Source organism: Pelobates fuscus, chromosome 10 (assembly GCF_036172605.1).
Source record: "Pelobates fuscus isolate aPelFus1 chromosome 10, aPelFus1.pri, whole genome shotgun sequence".
Classification (NCBI taxonomy): domain Eukaryota; kingdom Metazoa; phylum Chordata; class Amphibia; order Anura; family Pelobatidae; genus Pelobates; species Pelobates fuscus.
Window position 1 is genome coordinate 38661192 of NC_086326.1, and position 25107 is coordinate 38686298.

Sequence of the window (25107 nt, forward strand, 5' to 3'; positions counted from 1 at the left end):
TCCAAAAGCCAGTGACAAGGTTACTTTTGTCACAGTGTGCATCTATGTGTGGTTGCATATTTCAGTGTGTATCTATGTGTCAGGGTGTGCGTATGTGTCAGAGTGTATGTATGAGTCAGTGTGTATATAAATGTATATGTATGTGTCAGTGTATGTATATGTGTGTATTTGTGTGTTAATGTGTCTGTATACCTGTGTAAGTATTTATGCGCATACATCCAAGCAAACACAAACACAACATGCAAATACACTCCTGCAATCTAACACAAATATTACATGTATAACACATCCCTGCATTAAAACTCCAAAGTAATCACAACTCAAGCACCATTACTACCAGGGCTGTATTTACCACAAGGCAAACAGGGCATTTGCCTAGGGCGGCACTTTCGGTGGGCCCAAGAGTTGGCTAGCTGGTTACTTTAGGGACCCCCCCCCCATCCTCCTCAGGTGGATCGCTATCCCCTACTCTTTCTGCTCCCTTGCACTCTCTTCTGTGATGCCAGGAGCCTGAATATTACATCACTAAGCAGTGCAGAGGGAGCTGAGCAATAAGAGCTCAGTTCCCTCGCCGCCAAGCCAGCCCCATTAGAGCAGAACCAGCTGCTGTCAAGGATAACATTCACTCCAGCTCTCCCAAAGGTGGAGCCTAGGTGGATTTTAATTAAAAATAATAATAATAATAATTTGTGAGTGTAATGAGTATATGGGAAAATGTGTGTATGTGTGTATCTGTCAGTGAGTGTGTTTGTGTCTGTGAGTGAGTGTGTGCCTGTCATTGTGAGTCTGTGTGTCTGCCAATGTGAGTGAGTGTGTGTGTCTGTCAGTGAGTGTGGTGTCATCGTGAGTGTCTGTCAGTGTTAGTGTTTGTGTATGTCTGTTAGTGAGTGCATGTAGCTGTCAGTGTGTGTCTGTGAGTGAGTTAAAGTTGAAGTGAGTGATTGAATGTGTGTGTGTCTGTCAGAATGTGTAAAATCAGTGAGGATGTGTGTGTCTGTGAGTGTGTGTCAGTCAGTGTATGTGTATCTGAGAGTATGTGTCTGTCAGTGAGTGGGTGTGTCAGTGTGTGTCTCAGTGAAAGTGTGTGTTGGTTAAACAGTGTGTGTGCGAATGACTGCATATGTGTGCCAATGACTGTGTATCTGTTAGTGAGTGTATGTCAGTGCATGTATCAATGAGGGCATGTGTCTGTCCCTGACATAAATTGGTGAGGCAAATTTAGATTAGGGGGTACCCGAATTTAGTCGTGCCTAGGGCAGCACAATTCCAAAATACACCACTGATTACTACACACAAATGTAAAGCCACATTTAAAAGCCAACATAACATACAGACACACCCCTGAAATCAAATACAAAAATTCCATACAAACACACCCCTGTATTAAAACACTTAAATTATATACAAGTAACCTTTCAATCAAACACCAACACTACACACAAAAGAACACCTGCATTTAAAGCCAACAATACATACAAACACACCCCTGCATTCAAACGCAAACATTACACGCAAGTACAGCACTGCATTCCAATGGCAACAGTACATACAAATACTCCCCTACCTGCACACATATACTCTATACAAAAACATGCTTACATTTAAATGCACTGCACACTGAACACAAATACAAGTCTGCAAGATGGGCAAATAGTAGATCATAGAAACATAGAATGTGATGGCAGATAGTAACCATTCGGCCCATCTAGTCTGCCCAATATTTCAAAATACTTTTTAATAGTCCCTGGCGTGATCTTAAGTCTAGGATAATTCTCAGATCCCCACCTGGCATTGCATCGTTGGAGTTGTATGACAGATGAGGACCTACCTTTTGGCCACTGTTGCACGTTAGAGGGCCCTCTTTTCATTAGTTCTGCCAATGGATGCGTATATGTCTTCATGGGTCCATGTGAGTGTCTGCATGGGTCACTGTATGAGTGCATGGGTGTGTGTGTCTGTATGAGCTAGTGTGTGCCTGCATGGGTCAGTGTGTGTGTCTGCATGGGTCAATTGTGCCTGCAAGGGTCAGTGTCAGTGTGTCTGGATAGTACACTGTGAATGTGTCTGCATGGGTCAGTGTGTGTGTCTGCATTGGTCAGTCTGTGTATATCTGAATAGGTCAGTGTGAGTGTGTCTGCACGGGTCAGTGTTCCTGTATGGGTCAGTGTATGTGTTTCTGCATAGGTTAGTGTGCGTATCTGTATGGGTCAACGTGTGTCTTCATGGGTCAGTGAGAGTGTGTTTGCATGGGTCACTGTGAGTGTGTATGCATAGTTTGGTATCAGTGGACAGTGTTTCTGCATGAGTCAGTGTGTATGTCTATATGAGTCAGTGTGTGTATTTGCATGGGTCAGTGTATGTGTGTCAGAATAGGTTAGTGTGTGTGTCTGCATTGGTCAACGTGTGTCTGCATGGGTTAGATACATAAATGAGACAAGGAAAGTAAAACAAGGATTAGTTAGATTAAAAACAAAAGAAGAAAGGTATGTAGAAGAGGATAAAGGTATAGCTGACTGCCTCAATTAATATTTTTGTTCAGTATTTACAGATGAAAATGAAGGAAAGGGGCCTCAGTTAGGAAAAAGGACAAATGAGTCATGTTACATGTGAGTTTACAGAGGAAGAGTATTGGGGCAGCAAGGAGCGTAAATTTGGCCATGAACACACATATCCAGTTACGTGAAAACACTGATGAGAGGCTGATAGAATAACATCATTAATAGGAGCCTTTTCAAAATAAACTAGCATCATCCACTTCCCCACCAAAGCAAAATAGAGATACAAAGAGAAAAATACAGCATATTTCCTGCCAGGAGCTGCAATGGCCACCCTCAGTCTGGTGACATGAAGCCCAGTGCAGAAAGCAGAGCTTGCTCCGTTAGAAACAGGAGCTGTGGGCAGAGCCGGGTGATTCCATGATTCAAGCCACTTTTTTCTGATTTCTTTAAGGTCCCATAGTTGAAAACATAAAGTGAAGAGGTTTGCCTGCAGCCTAGAGAGATACAACATGCTGCAGTTTCAGAATGTCTTGGTGTAGCAAAGACAAAGAAACTAAATTTCTCCCCCAGACCCGAAATTATATTGTTCTAAAAAAGAAGATTTATTAGTGGAAGTGTAGAATGGGCAATGTACTGGCGCTGCCTTCTTTGCAGGGGGCATTGAGTACACGGAAAAAAGCAGTTATTCTCCCCAACCCTGGAAGCTTTGATGAGCTCCATAAAAATTGCAAAGAGGTGTTTCCACAGCAGTTGGAAGGAGTGAAAGTCATTATCAACAGGCCCCTTAGCAGCCATTTACGTGTGCTTATGTGAACAGACATCCTCAATGAATCCGTAATTCTGGCCTCACACTTCCTGCAGAGCCTCACACCCTGGCTAGTCCTTGGGGGAGAGATAGTATAACATAAGAGACTAGGAGAGGAGGGAGCCATTGTTACTCTAGCTGTGCTATTTTATTTTACATCCACAGGTCGTCAAGTTCATAATTACCATCAACCCATCATTAAGATTACTCTTTCAAACATCTAGAATAATTTGGATCCGTATAAACTTATTGATGGAATGATGCCAGTGTATAAAGAGAGGCTTCAATTATTTCCCAGAATAACTCTGTGATGTATGGCTGGTAATAGACAGTAATCTGGGAGGCAACATTAAATATTGGATATGGTGGAGCCCATGCCAGCTATTATCACAAAGCAAATGAACAGATTCAAGTTGGCATTGAATTTGAAGCCAATACAAGATTTCAGGAGATGTCCTTTGCATTTGGTTACTATTTGAACATCCCCAAATCAAATATGGTCTTCAAAGGGTCAGAAAATAAACTACCTCCTCTGCCTGTTACTCTGGCTCTTGGGGCTTTCATGAATCATTGAAAGAATAAGTTTCATTGTGGTTTAAATATCTCGGTAGGGTGAGTTAGTTCAGGGCAGATTGGGGTTGTAAATTACAAGAAAATTACATCTGTATGCCACAACAGACTCAGTTCTTTTGGACTCCTTCCCAGCCACACTTTTCCACCCGTCTTCCCAAACACCCACCTCCAGAGGTATGAACAAGAGGGGCAGATACGTGAGGATTTGTTGTTCTTAATCTAGAACCTGGTTTGTGTTATGCGTTGCGTTTCTTGTTGATATGTTGAATTATGGACTACTGCCTGTTCTAGGTAAAAAAGGTGACCACTTCTTAAAGGCAGTAGAAGACTTTGAAATCACTCTGCTGCAGTCTTTTATCAGTATATTCAACAAGGAACTGGTATTAAAAATGAGTGTGTTCATGAGCGATGTTGTCCAAGAAGTTTTGATACTGAAATATTTTGGGATATATTATTCCTGAAGTTCAATGCACTGCTAAACACAGTAAGGTCTAATGTTCTACCTGTCTCAGGGCACCGCTGCCAGTTTCAGTACCTCTTCTCACATAATGGAAATTTGGGCTAGTTTACTCGGAAAGCCTTTTTGTGTACATGGTTTAGATGGAGTCTTTACTCAAAACATTTTTTTAGTGAATTAATATCCGTAGCGTCAGATATTGGGGGAAAATTTGCATCTGATACAAAGAGTAGCCTTCTTGCTTCTCTAGTCATCCAGATATCTCCCCAACCACCCTTGTGAACTAGGCCCTAGTTGTGGATTTATGTTCACCCCCCATCTCTTGCCAGAATATCTCTGCTTCAAAGCTGAATGTTTACAATTCTTGTTTCAGTTAGTAATTAAAGGACAACCAGGCTGAGTATAAACCTCACCTAATTACTTCTTCATACCAGAAATAGACTTCTTAAATGTTTTGTTCAGTTTACAGTTGCAGATGTTCTATTCTTCTTCCCCACTTGGGAGTGCTGTTAGTGTTTATAAAATTATTTAAAATATTCCCTTTATTTAAAAAAATTAAAAATAAAAATAGAGCAGATTTTATAAATGTATCCTCCAATGGGACAGTATAGCAAAACAAAAACAGAACAATCACATATAAAGATTGCAGTCCTCATTAATTTGGTAACACTCATCACTAGGATAGCTTCTTATGTCATGTACCTAAAGCAAAGTATATGAGGTCACTGATGTTTCATATGTACAGATTTTCGATGAAAGCTGTCAGAATTGTGCCAACCTTAGCACTGGGCAAAGTGAGCAGTTAGTCACAATGGTATCTTCTGTTTTTCATTCCATAAAAGTAGCTAGATTTCACCTGGCATGCCCCAATTAAACACTGGTGTTGTTATCTTTACACTGCAGCGACGGATAAAGGAAGAGGATATTAGGCTAATCTCTAGTTAAAATTCACTTTTTTCCATTCGTGTTAAATATTTCTTCAGGTCTGTAGAATCTGATCCTCTTTAAATACTTATAAGGACATTTGCAGGGTTATTTACTAAAATGAGAACCGCCGGGAATTTAAATTAAATTCAGAATGGATTTCAAAATGTAGGCCAAAACAGCTGAATTAGAAACATTCTCTAAGTCAAGTTTTCAATTTGGCTATTGCGGCCTATAATTTGGAATTCCTGGCAAATCTCACTTTCGTAAATAATCTGGTAAGACTGAATCTAGTGTGCTATTTTATTTTACATCCACAGGTCGTCAAGTTCATAATTACCATCAACCCATCATTAAGATTGCTCTTTCAAACATCAATGTTACTAGAATAATTTGGATCCGTATAAACTTATTGATGGAATGATGTCAGTGTATGAAGAAAGGCTTCAATTATTTACCAGAATAACTCTGTGATGTATGGGTGGTTATAGACAGTACCGAGAAACCCGCCCAGGCAAAGTAAGTGTTTACTGCTTTATATTACAAACGTTTTATGTATATGCTGCATATTCTTCCAGACTAAGGTGGAAAATCTTGCACCAAGTAAAAAAGCCAGAATTTAACTGTTTTGTTTGTGACTTACCAATAACTTGCATATTTCTGACACTACGTTAGCAGTACGTTATTCTGGATTCATTTTTTTTTTATAGCTGAGTACATGCATGACTCATGAATGAAAAATATGCATGCACATTTTGTGTACTAAGAGTATAACATACCATCAAAACCTGATCATTTCTGTAAATATAGTGCTTTTATAGAGGCTAAAATTTCTAATCAGTTAACGAGGACACACATGGCTCTTGCTTCATCTTCTAACATAGAAAGTAGGAAAGTTGCGGCCAGGAAGTTGGTCATCTTAAGTGGAAAGCTTGATTGTGTGATTGTGTCTCGGTATTTCTGTAAATTATTTAAGGACTTGTAATAGCCTGACTCATAATCAGCAGTCTTTAGTGGGTCATCATTTTAACCATTTTTATGAAGGATCGGGGAAAGTAGAAATGGACTAGCTGCAGCAGCAAATCATCCACTCATGCTGTGTTGCAACATCTTTCGGCCTTCAAAACGTTGCCATGTTTCACATGCTATGTACCATATATACTCGAGTATAAGCCGACCCAAATATAAGCCGAGGCCCCTAATTTTACCCAAAAAAACTGGGAAAACTTATTGACTCGAGTATAAGACTAGGGTGGGAAATGCAGCAGCTACTGGTAAATTTCTAAATAAAATTAGATCCTAAAAAATATATATATTAATTGAATATTTATTTACAGTGTGTGTGTGTGTGTATGAATGCAGTGTGTGTGTGTATGAATGCAGTGTGTGTATGAATGCAGTGTGTATATGAATGCAGTGTGTGTATAAATGCAGTGTGTGTATGAATGCAGTGCAGTGTGTGTGTGTATGCACTGTGTGTGTATGAGTGCAGTGTGTATGAGTGCAGTGTGTGTGTATGAGTGCAGTGTGTGTATGAGTGCAGTGTGTGTATGAGTGCAGTGTGTGTATGAGTGCAGTGTGTGTATGAGTGCAGTGTGTATGAATGCAGTGTGTGTGTATGAGTGCAGTGTGTGTATGAGTGCAGTGTGTATGAGTGCAGTGTGTGTATATGAGTGCAGTGTGTGTATGAATGTAGTTTGTGTATGAATGCAGTGTGTGTATGAGTGCAGTGTGTGGATGTATGAGTGCAGTGTGTGTGTATATGAGTTCAGTGTGTGTATATGAGTGCAGTGTGAGTGTATGAGTGCAGTGTGTGTGTGTGTGATGGAGAGCATTGGTGGGGGTGGGCATTTTTTATTATTATTTAATTATTATTTTAATATAATGTTTTTTTTCTTATATTTTTTTCATTTTATTACTATTTTTGTATTATTAATATATATATATATAGGCTTGCCGGCGGAACGGAATGGCCGCATAGGAACCGAGCTCCTCCGGCCCCACTCTAACGAGCTACATCTGCCAACCTCGGACCCGGGAATGGGGAAGCACACCAAGGCGGGGAGCACCCCCCGACCCTCGGGGACCCGCCCGGTGAGTCAGACCGCTTCCATGCGGCAGTTCCTGGCCGCAGCGCCGGACCCGCCATCCCAGGCGCAATCTGAGGCCTACACGCCATCAGAGGCCTCCACACCACACTCCCTCTCCCCAGGCCGCGACGAAGCCAGGGAAACCCCTCCACCAGAATGGCTAGCCCTGCTTCAAGCACTGCCCACACGGGCAGATCTTACCCAGACCACCTCAGCCCTGCAGTCCTCCATCAGGGCAGACATACAGCTGATGAGAGCTGATATCCAGGGCATAGCAGACCGCATGGCCCGGATTGAAGCAGATCATGACTCCCTCACTGCAGCACAAGCAGCCCATGCTGTGAGTCAAGCCAAACAGAACACCCAAATGCAAGCAATGGCCAGACATATAGAAGATCTGGATAACAGAGGCCGCAGACAAAACCTACGAATAAGGGGCCTGCCAGAAGGAGAAGACTCACCAGCTCTTCTTAAAGGTACACTTACGGCCATATTCAATGAGCTCCTGAATCGCCCCAAAGAGACTCCCATAGACTTTATCAGAGCACACAGGGCTTTAAGACTCAGGGGTCCACCAGAAGCACCGCCTAGAGATGTGATCTGCTGCCTGGCACTCTACTCCCTGAAAGAAGACATCCTACATGCAGCGCGCACAAAAGGCGACACCGACTTTGAAGGCCGACAACTACAAATATACCCAGACCTATGCCCAGCCACCTTGGGGTATCGCAGAGCACTGAAACCACTTACCAGATGTCAGGGTACCTGAGGTCTCTACCTCTAAGGGAGGTAGAGACTTGGTGGTTTGTCCGTCCAGGCGAGCTGTTTCCTTCGTTCCTCGCGGTTCATCCAGTCACTTAAACACCGGCCGCGAGGAATCCACGTCCTTTTCTAGCGGGACGCTCAATACGTGACGTCATGACGCTATCACGAGCGACCTGTCACTCAAGTGTCCGATATCCAATCGGTACTTGTCAGAGGCGTGATTTCCATCCAGAGCCAGGGTATTTAAGCTTACTTCTCACTTCAGCTCATTGCCCTGTCGTGGTTCTAGCTTGTCTAGTCTCTCAGTGCTCTGGTATTCTGGTTTGCTCTATTTGGTTTTGACTCGGCTTGTTGTACTACCCTGCTTCTCTGTTATCCCTTGACCCGGCTTGTCTCTCGCTTATCTGTCTTCCCGTTTCCTCGACCTTGGCTTGTCTCTGACTATTCTCTATTACTCTCGGTACGTTAGTCCGGCCATTCTAAGGCCCGGTATACGTACCTTTCCACTCTTTGTACTCTGCGTGTTGGATCCCTGTCCCGATCCTGACATTACGACAGGGCCAATGGATCCTGCAGGTACAAACAGTCAGCTTGGTTCTTCGGATCCCAGGTTTGACGCCATGGAGCATAGGATGGATCAGATGGCTTTGGCACTACAGGCACTTTTGTCTCGTGCTAGTAATCCACCTGAGGAGACACGTACTCCTTCTATCTCTCCTGCAGTCTCAGGTCTAGAGGTAGCCACTGTAGGTGCTTCTTCCCGTATTACCCCACCAGTACGTTATGGCGGGTCACCGGAGAAGTGTCGTGGTTTTCTGAACCAGATTAGCATCCATTTCGAATTACAACCCCGCTCTTATCCTACAGATAGAGCGAAGGTTGGATTTGTTATTACTTTACTCATTGAGAAAGCTCTGAGATGGGCCAATCCTTTATGGGAGAATGATAATCCACTAGTCTATAATTATAATGCCTTTGTAGCTGCGTTTAGAAGAACTTTTGACCCTCCTGGTAGAAAGGTCAATGCAGCTAGATTACTGTTGCGCCTTAGACAGGACAATCGAACACTTGTGGATTATGCACTAGAGTTCAGGTCCTTGGCGGCAGAAATTAAGTGGAACGAACAGGCTTATATAGATGTGTTTCTGAATGGGTTGTCAGATGTAATTCTTGACGAGGTCGCTACTAGAGAACTCCCTGAGAGTTTGGAGGATTTAATTTCTTTTATATCTCGTATTGATGAACGCTTAAGAGAGAGGCAGAACACTCGAGATAGGACCCGTAGACCCTCCTTTAAACTAGCGCCTACCTTTCAAAATTCTGAGTTCGAGGACTTACGCATTTCTGAACCTATGCAGATAGGCAGTACTCATCTCACAGAGAGGGAGAGACAGTACAGGAGAAGGGAGGGTTTATGTATGTATTGTGGAGTCAGAGGTCATTTACGCCTAAATTGTCCCAATCGTTCGGGAAACGCTCGCACCTAAGTTTCTCTAGAGGACAGGCCTTGGGTGTTTCTACTTTGTCCTCTATTCACAACTACAAAGAGCTCAGACTTCTGTTACCCGTCTCTTTAAAGTGGGAAAAGGGAGTAGTTAAGACTATGGCACTAATCGATTCTGGAGCTGCTGAGAGCTTTATAGATCAGGGTTTTGCTGCCAAGCATGCTATTCCATCCCAGTTAAAAGAGACACCACTGGCTGTTGAGGCCATCGATGGTAGACCGTTACTTGAGCCTGTTATTTTCCATGAGACCATACCGATTAACTTAACTGTTGGCATCCTACATAAAGAAGACATATCCTTACTGCTCATTTCTTCTCCGTCTATTCCCATAGTCCTGGGGTACTCCTGGTTGAGGAGACACAACCCTATTATTAATTGGGAGTCAGGGGAGATAGTTTCGTGGGGACAGAATTGTCAAGAAAAATGCTTGCGGAAGGTCTTACCTCTCGGATTAACCAACACATCGGCTAACTCTGACAATCCTACAGAGACACAAATTCCGCCTCAGTATCTAGATTTAAAGGCAGTATTTGACAAAAAGAAAGCCGATACCTTACCTCCACACAGGTCCTTTGATTGCAAAATTAACCTACTCCCTGGTACCATGCCCCCCAGAGGACATGTATACCCATTATCTACGAAAGAGAACTCAGTTCTAGAGGAGTATATTCACGAGAATTTAGACAAGGGATTCATCAGGAGGTCCTCCTCTCCTGCCGGGGCTGGATTTTTTTTTGTTAAAAAGAAGGATGGTTCTTTGAGACCTTGTATTGATTATCGAGGCTTAAATAAGATAACCATTAAAAATGCCTACCCGATTCCCTTGATCACCGAACTCTTCGATCGTTTGAAGGGCTCTACAATTTTCACCAAGTTAGACCTCAGAGGGGCATATAACTTGGTGAGAATCCAGCAGGGACATGAGTGGATGACGGCATTCAATACTCGCTATGGCCACTATGAATATACGGTTATGCCTTTTGGGTTATGCAATGCACCAGCCGTATTCCAAGATCTGATAAATGAGGTTCTTAGGGAATTTCAGCAAGAGTGCGTCATTGTATACCTAGATGATATACTTATACATTCTAGTGAGATTGAGACTCATCACAAGCAAGTCAGGAGGGTTTTGCACAAGCTTCTTCAGCATGGTTTGTACTGCAAGTTGGAGAAATGTAGCTTTGATCAAACCCAGGTAACCTTTCTCGGCTATGTGATCTCTGGGGAGGGATTTAAAATGGATCCGGATAAACTCCAGTCCATCCTAGAGTGGCCTTTACCCAAAGGTCTTAAAGCCGTACAGAGATTTATTGGTTTTTCTAATTATTATAGGCGCTTTATTAAGGGCTATTCTTCAATTATCGCACCTATCACTAATATGACCAAACAGGGGGCTGATACTAAGAATTGGACTACTGAAGCTCTTCTTGCGTTCAAAACTCTCAAGGAGCTTTTCGCTTCCGCTCCAATTTTAGTTCACCCCGACACTTCCCTGCCTTTTCTACTTGAGGTAGACGCATCAGAGACTGGTTTAGGTGCTGTCCTATCTCAAAGGTTGGGTGTTGATAAACCATTACATCCATGTGGATTTTTCTCTAAAAAATTGTCCGGTACTGAGAGCAGATATGACATTGGTGACAGAGAATTACTAGCGGTTATCAAGGCTTTGAAAGAGTGGAGACATTTATTGGAAGGTACTTTACATCCTGTTACCATTCTAACAGACCACAAAAATTTGTCTTATATCGGAGAGGCCAAGCGTTTGTCCTCCAGGCAGGCTCGTTGGTCGTTGTTTCTTACCCATTTCAATTACGTTCTGACTTACAGACCTGGCTCAAAGAATTCTAAAGCCGATGCGCTATCTCGCCAATTTGAGCCTTCTGCTTCAGTTGAACCACTTGTGTCCTCCATTGTACCCAAATGCAATATTATTGCTAATACCAGTCTTAAAATTCATTCTCCGCTACTTGACCAGATCTTGAAGTCACAACATCTAGCGCCCGGAAACACTCCTGAGGGAAGAAACTTTGTTCCTCCTGAACTTCAACTGGAGCTCTTACAATGTTTTCACGAAAGTAAGATAGCTGGCCATCCTGGTATTCGCAAGACATACTCTCTGATATCCAAGGATTTCTGGTGGCCTTCACTTCGAAAAGATATTGAGGAGTTCGTCGCAGCTTGCGAGACTTGTGCCAAGACTAAACTACCTCATGCTTCTCCATGTGGCCTGTTACACCCCTTGGACATTCCTGAGAAACCTTGGTCCTGTTTGTCCATAGACTTTATCGTTGATTTACCTGCTTCCAAGAGACAGACTGTTATTCTCACGGTGGTGGATAGATTTACTAAGATGGCTCATTTCGTACCATTACCTAAACTTCCGACTTCTCCTGAATTGGCGGAGATTTTTGCGAGAGAGGTTTTTCGCCTACATGGGATTCCTTCGGAGATTGTTTCTGATAGAGGTTCTCAATTTGTCTCACGTTTCTGGAGATCCTTTTGTTCTCACATGGGTATCAAATTGAACTTCTCCTCTGCCTATCACCCTCAGTCTAACGGAGCTGCTGAACGTACTAATCAAAAGATCGAACAGTATCTGCGTTGCTTTGTTTCCGAACACCAGGACGATTGGGTCGGTCTGATTCCTTGGGCGGAGTTCGCACACAATAACCTTGTTTGTGATTCAACTCGCTCTAGCCCTTTCTTCATGAACTATGGCTTTCATCCTTCGATTTTTCCTTCGGTTTCCTCTTCTCAGGGGATACCGTCGGTTGATGATCATGTCGCCAACCTGAAGAAATTATGGGATCAGACTCGGCAAATTCTGTTACATAGTTCTTCGTTGTTCAAGAAACACGCTGACAAGCATAGAAGAGCGGCTCCTGTTTTTGTTCCTGGGGATAGGGTATGGTTGAGTACCAAGAATATTCGCCTAAAAGTTCCATCTATGAAATTTGCTCCTCGCTACATAGGTCCTTACAGGGTTCTCACTCGTATCAACCCGGTTGCGTATCGCCTTGCTCTGCCACCTGCCTTACGCATTCCTAACTCTTTTCATGTCTCCTTGTTGAAACCTCTTATTTGCAACAAATTCTCCTCTAAGGTCTCCTCGCCTCGTCCTGTTCAGGTGGAGGGTCGGGAGGAGTACGAGGTCAGCTCCATCATTGATTCCAGAATTTCAAGGGGAAAATTGCAATATCTGGTCAACTGGAGGGGATATGGTCCTGAGGAGAGGAGTTGGGTACCTCAGGAGGACGTTCATGCTTCTCGCCTTCGCAGAGCATTTCACCTCCGCTTCCCATCTCGCCCCGGTTCCTTCCGCCCGGTGGGCGTATCTGAGAGGGGGGGTACTGTCAGGGTACCTGAGGTCTCTACCTCTAAGGGAGGTAGAGACTTGGTGGTTTGTCCGTCCAGGCGAGCTGTTTCCTTCGTTCCTCGCGGTTCATCCAGTCACTTAAACACCGGCCGCGAGGAATCCACGTCCTTTTCTAGCGGGACGCTCAATACGTGACGTCATGACGCTATCACGAGCGACCTGTCACTCAAGTGTCCGATATCCAATCGGTACTTGTCAGAGGCGTGATTTCCATCCAGAGCCAGGGTATTTAAGCTTACTTCTCACTTCAGCTCATTGCCCTGTCGTGGTTCTAGCTTGTCTAGTCTCTCAGTGCTCTGGTATTCTGGTTTGCTCTATTTGGTTTTGACTCGGCTTGTTGTACTACCCTGCTTCTCTGTTATCCCTTGACCCGGCTTGTCTCTCGCTTATCTGTCTTCCCGTTTCCTCGACCTTGGCTTGTCTCTGACTATTCTCTATTACTCTCGGTACGTTAGTCCGGCCATTCTAAGGCCCGGTATACGTACCTTTCCACTCTTTGTACTCTGCGTGTTGGATCCCTGTCCCGATCCTGACACCAGATTGCTTGTATCACAGAAAATCCGATATCGCTGGACCTTCCCTACAGGTCTGATAGCCATCACCCAGCAAGGCCCTTGGCTGATCCGCACCCCACAGGACTTACAAGAGCTGTCAGAAGAACTACACCTGCCCCCCCTCCACATGTCTTGGCCAGACCCGCTGGATTTCTACAATAGCCCACCCACGCAGCAAGGAGTATCTTTACCGCAACAGCGCAGAAACCGGACGAGATTGGAGACTGTGAGACCGGCTGGAGCACCGCGCTAAGGGACTTCCGAGAAGAACCAACGAGCAGGGAGCAGCGCACTGAACTAGTAACTATGCACTGGGACAATATACACGCAGGCCCACAACACTTTTAGGCCACATTATGCACTACTACACTACCTTGCACCACACGTACCAGGGGGGGAGGGGGGGGGGGTACACTGAAGAGGCTATCCGGGACAATCTGAATGTTCACACTGAAAAAAAAGCAAAAGACACACTGGGACTTAATGCCTACTACACACCTGCTTGGGTGGGGGATGCGGGGGGAGGTGGGGGGGTACCCTGAAGAGGTTATCCGGGATAAGCTGACTGCTCACCCTGGAAAAGCAAGAAAGACGCACGGGGGACTTAATGCTTAATGAACGCCTGCTTGGGTGGGGGATCGGGAGGGGGGGAGGAAGGGAAGGTTTGAGACCACGTATGGGGCCGCAGGGAAAAGGGATCGGGAAACACACGGGAAGGAACTCCCCAAAAGATAACCCGAGTAGCCCTGGCAGGGGAACGCAGTCAGACCCCCAACCGAGCCCCCCCGCCTTACAGGACAACCTCAACGGGGAGGCACGACCGCTAGGGTGGGGGTGGGAATACGTGTGGGACCATACGAGGCCAACCAGACACATTCAGCTGCCACACCAGCCTGCACGTTAGCATACAGACACACACTGCCGTGCAAAGGGACAGTGGGGTGACGGAGGTGACTCAGGAGATACCTGATCGACTCCAGGGGTTTGCACGCGGGCACACACTGAGGTGGGAGAGGGAGGGTGGAAGTTGGGCCAGGTAACTGCCGACACCGCCCGGAACGACCAGATAGCTCCCAAGAGGAGGGGGACCGGGGGTCCCGGGGTACCTAGACAGAGAAGAGTTACTCCTCACCTGACCCTTGGAAAGGGGAAAAGTGGGATAGAGGTCACAAGGCCACGTTCCCACCAGACGGGGGCACACAGAAATTGGCGAGGGGACTCGACGGTGCCGACTCCTGCTTAGCCAGTACCCTAGTCTTTTCTTTTCTTTTTGTGTTTTTCACCTTATCCTTCTAGTTCACATTTTTATTGGTGCTTCGACACCAACAAGGTTTATTGTTCTAATCTGTTCTACAGTTTGGTATTTGTAGCTGACGCTCGCCTCTCCCAGCGGGGCCCACGGGGAAAGCCAGCCGCCCCCACCCACCCTGACCACTCCCAACCGTCACACCCTGTACACTTAGGACCGTACCAAATATGCCGTCCCACGCCACACACAAACAAGCTGAAATAAAATTCCTCTCCATTAACGCTAAGGGCATGAATGTGCCCGAGAAACGTTCACACGCCCTACGACACTTTCATAGCCAGAAGTCACAGGTAGTTTTTATCCAGGAAACACATTTCAAAGAAGGCCAAGTACCCAGACTGACGGACCGCCACTACGCACAGTGTTTTTTAAGCAATAACCCTGAAGGGAAATCCAAGGGCACAGCGATACTAATTCACAGATCACTTCACTTTGCTCCCACCGACACACTGCGAGACGACCACGGACGTTTTGTTTGTGTCAAGGGAACGATCGCAAACCGCACATATACGTTTGCGAACCTGTATACCCCCAACAAACGCCAACACCAATTTCTCCGCACGACACTCAAAAAGATTGAGGGATTTGCGGAGGGTTGCCTAGTTGTGGGAGGCGACCTGAATGTGGCCCTGTCGCCAACCATAGACACATCTATGGGGTCCTCCGCGACTCCCCAACACATCTTGACCCATATTGCGAAAACCATGAAAGAACAGCGACTAGTGGACTGCTGGAGAGCGCTTCACCCTGACGACCGTGACTACACTTTTTACTCCATTCCCCATAGCACATACTCCAGAATAGACTACTTCCTTATCCCACACTACTACCTGACCGAAGTAAGACGAACGGACATTGGGACGGCGACATGGTCCGACCACGCCCCGATCACAATGACATTAGTCTCCCCACTTTACAGGCCCACTTGCAGTAACTGGAGACTCAACGAATCAATACTAAATGACGAAGTAACGACCACGGAGACTAGGGAACGACTGACACAATACTTTACAGAGAACGATACGCCTGATGTCACACCCCTCTGCCTCTGGGAGGCCCATAAAAGCGTGATCCGGGGCCACTTTATAGCAAAATGTGCCGCATTAAAAAAGGCCAGATCCGCGAAACTTAAAATCTTAATAACGGATATACAGGACCTGGAACATAGGCACAAACAAACCCACCTACCAGCAGACTGGACACAACTGACGGAACTTCGGAGGGAACTCTCCACCATCCTAAACGCCACTCACAACAGGGCCTACCTACACACTAAAGCATTTTTCCACACAAACGCAAACAAATGTGGTGCCCTCCTTGCCCGCATGATCGCCAAAAAGAGAGCGGCGGCCTACATCCCAGGGATCCGGGACGGAGAAGGGAAATTACGAACCATGCCAACCGAGATGGCCAGAGCTATCCGGACATATTATGCTGGCCTATATTCGCTAGACGCACAAGGAGGAGTAGAGTCCGGGGACGACAGGAAGACTAAGATAGCAGACTATCTAGAACCGCGCATACACAAGCACATCTCTCTAGAGGCGAGAGCGGACCTGGATGAACCAATCGAGGCACACGAAGTAGCATGGGCCCTCAAAAAGTCCAAGGCGGGTAAGAGCCCCGGTCCAGATGGCCTGCCCTCCCGCTACTACAAGACCTACGCGGAGCTTCTCGTCCCTCGCCTCACGACAGCGCTAAACGCGATCCGAGAAGGGCAGCAGTTTCCGACGCAGACTTTGGCAGCTAACATCGCCTTGATACCCAAAGAAGGGAAAGATCCCGAACACTGTGCGAACTACCGCCCCATATCACTCCTCAACTGTGATCTGAAACTCTTCACTAAAGTACTTGCACAACGAATGCAGGCCTATCTCCCGAACTTGATACACGGAGACCAGGTGGGATTCACCCCACACCGGGAGGCACGGGACAACACGATTAGAGCTCTGTCCCTGATACACGTCGCGAAAACTAGACACGAGGGCCTTCTCCTGCTCTCAACTGACGCGGAGAAGGCGTTCGACAGGACCGCATGGGACTTCATGTTCCAGACCCTGGAAACACTAGGACTGGGACCATTCATGATGGCCTGGATCAGAGCAATATATTCGGTACCTACTGCTCGAATTTGCATAAACGGGGCCTTCACCGACCCCTTCCAAATACGGAATGGGACCAGGCAGGGCTGCCCACTCTCCCCCCTGCTCTTCATACTAGCCTTGGAACCGTTCCTGAACTCGGTGCGTGACAATCCGAACATCCCTGGGCTGAGGGCGGGACATGGAAAACACTCGGTCGCAGCATACGCTGCCGATCTCTTGTTTTTTGTGACCGAACCAGAAGTATCCATGCCCGAGATCATGAAGGAATTTGAAACGTACGGGGCTCTATCGAACCTTAAAATCAATTTCTCTAAATCCACAATCCTCAATGTATCTATCCCGGAACCCAGGGCAGAGGCCCTTCAACGAGAGCTACCATTCCGATGGTCTGACACTTCCCTGAAATATCTTGGTGCAGTGCTCACAAAAGACCTCTCCCGCTTATACGAAGCAAACTTCCAACCGCTCCTGGCCACCATACAGAAGGATCTTCAAGATTGGGACCAGGTCCGCCTCTCGTGGTTCGGAAGAATGGGGGTGCTCAAAATGAATATCCTCCCAAGGGTCCTGTACTTGTTCCAGGCCATCCCTGCGGCCATCCCGGAGGCCTTCTTCACATCCCTCAGATCACTCGCCCTGAGGTTCGCATGGCAGAAACAAAAGGCGAGAATCAAACACGACGTGCTCACACTACCGAAAGCCAAGGGAGGCCTGGCCCTGCCAGACTTCAAGAGATACCACAGGGCCACCCATATCCAGAGGATACTGGAGTGGACCAAACAAGGGGTGCAGAAACTGTGGAAGGACGTGGAAGCGACGCTAGTAGGGAGACCGATGGCAGTCCTCCCCTGGCTGGACCCCCAACAGGGTAGACTACTGGCAGCCCCACACCCCCTGATCAAAGCTACCATGCACGTGTGGCACACAATGGCAACGCCACTCTCGCTCACCACCACACCATCCCCAATGCTGCCACTGGTCCACAATCACGCCTTCCCTCCGGGAAGAGAACCGAGGTCGCTGGCTCCACTCCTGAACCACGAAGTGCCGAGGCTATGCCACACCCTAGACAACGGCCACACAAAGACGCTAGAGGCCATGACAGGAACCCCCAATCACTCATTTATGACACGATTCAGATACAGTCAACTAGCGGGGTTCGTACGGGACACTACTCAAAACAGGCACACCCTCAGACCACTCACAGCTTTTGAAGAGCTGTGCATGGATCCGGATCCCTTGGCCAGGGGCCTGTCAACGCTCTATGAAATGATCATGCGGATGAGGCGGCTGCCACCCCCAAGCTTCATGGGGAAATGGGAAACAATGTTAGGTACCACATTCACACCTGACCAGTGGGACAAAATCTGCACCCTCTCACTTCACTGCGCACCGTCCAGCGGGACGCAGGAAACTGCATACAAAATCCTAGCCCTCTGGTACCGCACACCACTCCAAACACACCTATATGACCCCACGACAAACGACACATGCTGGCGCTGCACCACACACACGGGTACATACCTCCACATATGGTGGGACTGCCCGATCATCCGACCATACTGGACGGCCATACACAAGATCATCACACGATTCTCAGATACCACGCTACCCTTAGATCCCGCAACATTCCTGATCAATCACACTACAACTAAAATGTCCACCTATAAAAAATCCCTGACCATCCGGATACTTAATGTAGCCAAGAGCCTGATCCCTCTCTACTGGAAAAAGCAATGTGCACCTCCTCTAGACACATGGTTCCAACGGATGGAGGAGTTGAGGGCGTTGGAGGAGCTCTCCCTGCTGGCAGAGGGGAGGACACAGGCGTATATGACAATCTGGACACACTGGATCTTGACAACGACTAGAGCAGACTTCCGAGACTTACTGATGGACTGAGACGCCTGACTTGACGACACACCACCAAAGACGGAACACGACAGCTTTATCAAACAGGTCAGGTAAAGCAAACCAACCCAATATGGAAACTGGCCCACGCCCCCTCCCCCTTTCCCTCTTAACACACACCGCCCCCCCCCCCTTCTTTTTCTCCCCGGGGGTACCCAAAACGGAGAGGCGACACAGCAGAAAGGGGAGGCAGACGCAGAGACCCTGGACAGATGGGTGCCCGAAATAACGGGAGACGTGAAATAGGGGTTCCCCGCACGACCTGAGACCTAACACCCAGATTGGCCTGGTAGTGACCAAACCGACCGACAATGTAGACCTTAGGCCCGCACCTGAAGGACGGAGACGTCATACTGACACGCCTTGGGGGAGTGTATCGTATACCACTAACGTACCAAGTCACAGGTCAGGGCTAACACCCGTTACAGTAGAGTCCCCAGAATAGCTCTTGAGACCACTAGTCAAGGGGCAAGGCCCGCCTTCACCCATGTTACAGGACCTGCGAGCCCTACCTAAAATGTTTGCAGACAGATGTTGGGTGACTTGCACGTCACCACTGTTATCTTTCATTTATGTGTACCTTATTTCCAGGAAATACCCTGAACAGTTTTATCAGCGGACCTGCGTGTCCACAGTTAACATTGCATATATAACTTGAATAATGGAATAAACAAAAATGTACCAATATATATATATAATTTCGGCCCCCTCTCCCTGCTTGTTAGCTGGCCAGGGAGGGGGGCTCTCACTCCCTGGTGGTCCAGTGGATGGGCTGTAGGAGGGGGGCTGGCAGGAAGCTGTAACTTACCTTCACAGCAGCTCCTGTCAGCTCCCTTCTCTCTCCTCCGGTCCGTGCAGCTGCCTCTGCAAGTCTCGCGGCCGCGCTGAGCGTTGCCATGGTAACCCGTGGCAATGCTCTGACCCCGCGGCTCTCGCGAGACTTGCAGAGGGAGTTGACCTGGGAGCTGCACGGACCGGAGGAGAGAGAAGGGAGCTGACAGGAGCTGCTGTGAAAGTAAGTTACAGCTTCCTGCCAACCCCCGGTCCTTGTCTGTATTATGGCAATGTAAATTGCCATAATACAGACAATTGACTCGAGTATAAGACGAGTGGGAGTTTTTCAGTTTTTCAGTTTTTAGTGGCAAAAGTCAGGGTAATGTATACTGGGCTGTAAAGTCTAGCTTATAGACCAGTGGTTCCCAAACTTTTTAGTTCAAGGCGCTCTTAATATTACAGTATATTTCCAAGGCACCCCAAGTCAAAATCTCTAGGTTTTATATCTGTACAGTGCTGTTGCATTTACTGGCACTATAGTATAATGTATAGTGTTAATGCTTGAAGGGGTGCTTGTATATAGTTTTAGTGTTTTGGTACAGGGGTGTGTTTGAATGTAATGTTTACTTTCAAATGTGGATGTACATCTGTATACACATATACACACAAATTCATTTAGACACATAAACACATAGATAAACACCGACACTTACACACACACCTTAACACATGCATACATCGACATATACAAACACACACACATGCACACTGACACACACAAACATTGATACATGCACACACCATGACCCAGATAAACACACTGACATAAAAATACACACTCTGGCACACAGATGCACATACACAGATGCACATTCTGATACACAGATGTGTGCACACTCACACAGACACACACATGTGTGCACACACACAGAAGCAAACACTCACACACACAGAAGCACACTAACATGTACACAAACACATCCTGACACACACACACAGATGCACACCCTGACACACACACAGAAGCACACTGAAATATATACACACACCCTGACAGACACACACAAGCTATTTTTTTATATACCCAGACACCCTCCTTTTAGCTTATCTTGTGTGTCCAGGAGGGTGGCTTGGAGTCCTGTGGCTGGTGAAAGTGAGGGGTCGGGAGCAGCTACTGGAGTGCTCCTCTCCCCTCATGCTATGGCTGCATCCTGTCCCTCCCGCGCTGTCTCCCTGCATGATGATGGGAGGAAGTGACAGGCAGTCACTTCCTCCCTGCCGGCAGACACTACAGGGGCCCGGTCGCGGTCTCAAAAGACCGCGGAACCCAACTTGGCCCCAGCTATAATCATAGCACCGGGGTAACATTCCGCTGCGCCCCTGTGTGCACAGTTTGGGACACGCTGTTTATAGACAATTGACATCAAATTACTTGACCAATATGAAATCAATCCACCTTTAAAATAAATTAGTAAAAAAAAAAAAAAAAAACAGGAAGCATTGAACCAGAACTTGAGGGCAACTTACTTACATTCTTGGTTGTGAAGAAACTCCAGGAATTAAAAATAATATGGTGAATGGCCATTCTCTTCTTAGAATTTATTGAATAACATGTTTATTCAATTTTAGCAGAATACTAATATTCTCACTATATATTTACTAAAATTGACATGCTATTGACAGATTCAGGACACCAAAATGATCTTATAACTAAACAATGAGGTAGAATTATTTGAATATTGACTTGTGAAATATCGGGCAATTTTGAAATACCTGATACGCAATAAAATACTTTGGCCATTTTCTAATGTGTACATAACTATTTTAATCCCTTAAGGCAGGGGTGCCCAAAAGGTAGATCCCCAGATGTTGTGGTACTACAACTCCCCTGATGCTTTGCATGCCTTTAGAATGACAAGGCATCATGGAAGTTATATGTTTAAAACATCTGGGCACCCCTGCCTTACAGAATATAGTCACAAATACATGCATGCCATAATACCTTTCAGTATATATAGTTGATCCTGAGATTGCTTACTGGTAGTGATATAGTTAATTCCAAGTGTTTCTAAAAAGTTCATCCTGTTGGTTTAGCACCTATTGCAGAGCTGGATTGCTTAAATAACTCATTGGTAATTAAGGGGTCAACACCTTGCTATAAATGCAAAAAATTAAAAACAAGTTTGGTTTAGTACAGGGGTAGGCAACCTTCAGCACTCTTGATGTGTTGGCCTACATCTCCCATAATGCTCTTACAACCATAATGCTGGCAAAGTATCAGGGGAGATATAGTCCAGAACATCCGGAGTGCCGAAGATTGCCATCCCCTTTTTTTAATAGTTGGTCCTTGAGTAGTGTGACACGAAGGCCCACACTGGCAATGAATGAGTTAATCCTGTGCAATATTCACAATGAAGTGATTGATAAAGTGAATAAAGGGCACTCCCTGGATGTTCAGGAGTTAAATCCATGAATTTAAGAAATTAAATTATATAAATTGCTAGCTGTGAAGGAGTCAATGCCATACATTGTTCGAGATGACAGCTGGATAGTTTAACCCCTTAAGGACACATGACATGTGTGACATGTCATGATTCCCTTTTATTCCAGAAGTTTGGTCCTTAAGGGGTTAAAGGGCTAAAAGAGGTCAAGCTTTGTAACATTTGACATTATAGTGGGAACACCTGGCAGTGGATCAGTTAAATACATTTATTTATAACTTTAGCATCAATATGGCTGAAGTGCTTTAGGCGTTATGAGTGTTCCTTCAACCATTTTTTTTTCTTACAATTGATGGCTGGTTGATTTAGCAGGAGCATTCACTGGCAGTGAGTTTACTGGGATGTATTTATTTATTTCACAAATATTTTCTCTGACTGCCCTAGGGGTGTCTCACTCCATTTGCGGTGTAATCTCTACATCTCTACTTGTTTCGGATGTTGAGACTCCCCTTATCTCATGATTTAACTGATATCAAGGCTGTTCTGTAGCAGTATCAGGCCAGGACAGGAAACAGGACCTGCCACTGGCAAAATCCCACTGTCACAATCGCTGTTTCACAATCATGTTGGATCCATGCCCAGACCCTGCTCAGTGGAAAGTACTTAACAGCAGATTGGACTTGATAACCTGACATTAACTGTTCGTCTTATTACCAGCCCTGCGTTAAAGATTTTACAGAGAATCTCGACACTGAATTGCTATTACAACCAATAACGTTTGTCTTTACGAATATCTACAATGTATTTTCAGCACTGGAAAAGCAAGCGTAACAATTTAAAGGGAAACTATATGCACCCAGACCACTTCAGCTCATTGAAGTGGTCTGGGTGCAGTATCCCAGCACCCTTAACATTGCAAAAGTTATTATTGAATTTTTTTTATAAACTGCCAATAATTACCTTTATGGGTTAACTCCACCTCTAATGGCTGTCTGGTAGAGACTACCATATTGTTCAACGTTTGGTCACCTAACTGACACAGGACGTCTTCACGCTATGCATGATGACTTTCAATGTAACCAGAATCCCAATAGGAAAGCAATGAATAATGCTTACCTGTGGGGAAATCCTAATGCAAGCGCGGGCATTGCACATATGCACATTAAGTCGGCAGGGGAGGACAGGAGGCAGTCCTGAGAAAGCGCCGAGGCACATCAGGGCGGGACCCAGGTAAGTGACAGAAGGGGGTTTTAACCCCTTCTGCTCCATGAGGGAGGGGCTTTCCAGAGGTGGAAGCTATGGTGCCAGGAAAATAACTTTGTTTTCCTTGCACTATAGTTTCCCCTTAAATCCTTAAGACATGCATCATGTAGCCGAAACTGATATATAATAAAAAAACAAAAACATACAATTAAATATAACACATTCTGCTATTGAGTATTAGGCTGGCAAAGCATTAAGGAACTTGTTGAATCTTGCCTACTTTATTGGGGACCTCAGAGTCTCTCAACTGTATGTTTATTTATTTGTTTATTTTTATAGATGGGAAGATAGAAAAATGCCAAACATTAGCCAAGACAAAACCAGACAATTCATATAATGTATGACATTAACTATTTCACTGCCAGCGAGCATCTTCTGCTAAAACAATCAATTCTTACAACCCTTCACTGCTAGTCAGTGTCGACTGCTAAACCACAAAGCTAAATGTGGCAATTAATACAATGTACAACATTAACTTGTTTACAAATTGTGACATGAACATTAGGAAGGGCAGTTTGAGTGATAGGATCCAAATGACAAGGGGAAAAAGTAACATAATTAGAAGTTTAGAATGGACCTACTAATTAAGTGGAGAGAGTAATTGCAGTCCATGTGGAGAGAAGGGCACCTACCTCCACTGTTGGTGGACATGCCCCAAACTAAAACAGATCTGGACGGAGATACAGGGCCTCATAGAACAGGTGATAGGAAAACCCATCCAAATACAGCCATGGACAATGCTACTCAACAAACCAATATGGAAATATGGAAATAAGGGGAGGGGTTGTTCTGTATACACCTGTAATTATTTTTTTATTGTTTGCCTTATAGAAATGAGAACATTTTCAGTTGAAAGTTGTATCTGCACCTGAGAAAGATCCTCTATATTGGGTCGAAACGCGTTGTGCTTTTTATTGTGTTTTATTGTGTACAAATAAATTTATTTTCATCTATATCTGGCTACCTGGTTCCTGATCTACCTGACTGAGGACTGCAAACACCTCCTGGGGGACCTAGCCTTCACATATGTACATCTGATTGATGCACTCTGCCTATATAGTTTAGAGCAAACTTATAAATGCTAAACAAATTGTGAGTTTTTCCAAGCTTTTCAACTCAACATTATGTGCCTAGCATACTACCCTATGTTGGTGTTCTTTATTTACATAACCTAGGGACGTTCTACAATAATCTGTGGAGCTATATCCAACCTGCACAATCACCTGTTCTCTTTTTTGTTCAAGTCATGTGCTGTGGCAGAAAAAGGGCTTGGTTAAACAGGAATTTTGGTGGATTAGGAAATTGTTAGGCCAAGGTCTAGGCTGGAGTTGGCTAAAGTGTTTAGTAGGTTCAATCCCGTCGGTGGCTACTAACTAAGGGGTGTAGGGGTGTCTGGGTACACCCCCGCAGTTAGACAAATGGATGTGGGGCCTCTTTGGTAGGCCGTGTGTTATATGTAATGTATTATTTGTAATGTTTAGTATTGTTCTTTGGTAGGGTCATTGTCAGGGGTATTGTGCGGGATAGAGCGGAACAAAGTTATTACTGTTGACAATGACCCTAAATTGTTAATTTAAATATTTAATAATTTAATAAAGCTGTGGACTTTATACTCCAACAGAATAAATTGGTGTCTGAGTGTTATTCAAGTAAAAGGTTAAGCACATGCCGAATAACACATGTCATGTAGAAGAGGGTAGAGTTGTTGAGAAGAGGTGTGGAGCCCTTGTGTTAGCATAGTTCTCAGGACATGTGT

The 25107-nt window shown here is 45.4% G+C and overlaps 1 pseudogene; it reads left to right on the forward strand.

Moving 5' to 3' along the window:
- The first annotated feature begins 3119 nt into the window (after positions 1 to 3119).
- LOC134574696 (mitochondrial import receptor subunit TOM40B-like) lies at positions 3120 to 4882 on the forward strand (annotated as a pseudogene).
- Positions 4883 to 25107: the final 20225 nt, after the last annotated feature.